We start from the raw sequence: 740 nt of genomic DNA on the forward strand, positions 1-740 counted from the left end.
CCCTTAAAGCTTGTGTATGATTCCAACCCGCCCCTCAGTTTTTCAACTGCTGAAATTGTACTTGCTAAGTATTTTGCATAGGACGGGTCCTCTACTTCCTTCTAAACCTGGATTACACATTGCAGAAGACCACATCACCTGGTGCAGGTAGTCCAGCTTCGGTCGCCATTCATGGCGGGGGGGGGTCACTTGAAGGCATCAGATTAGAGATGAAGTTTGTTAAGCCAAAACTATAGGTAGCCTAGGAAGTGAGGCACCTGGTTATTTCCAGGGCTGGACAGAGAGGGCGCCCTTCCACAGACGCGCGCACAGCCAGGAAGTGGCGGAGTGAGGAGCCAGGAGGAATACCCAGGATGTTTCAGGGCTCAGTCTAGTTAGAAAACCTTCAGGGCACTGGACAACAAATGAGTGTCGAGACCTGGACGCGTGGATCTTCTGTAGGAGACTATAGAGCGGAGCAACAGGAAGCAACTGCTGCAGGGTTTAAGTCTTCCTGAAGTCTCAGTAGGGCTTTCCCTCCTGTCCCGACGCCCTTCTCAGCGTATCCAGTCTTGGGGACTCCGCGTCACCCCACCTGCTTTCTTTGCCTCCCCCTGGGCCCCCTCCCGCCCCCACCTCTCTGCGATCTCACTGCTTCTCCTGCGGGCCGCCCTTGCCCGCCAGCCGGGCAGCGGGGCCCCGTGCGGCTGCCGGAGGGCCCAGGGGGCGGAGGCGCGGCAGGGGCGGGCTCTGTCGCCCCC

Source organism: Neophocaena asiaeorientalis, unplaced genomic scaffold, assembly GCF_003031525.2.
Source record: "Neophocaena asiaeorientalis asiaeorientalis breed wild unplaced genomic scaffold, Neophocaena_asiaeorientalis_V1.1 scaffold72, whole genome shotgun sequence".
NCBI classification, from domain to species: domain Eukaryota; kingdom Metazoa; phylum Chordata; class Mammalia; order Artiodactyla; family Phocoenidae; genus Neophocaena; species Neophocaena asiaeorientalis.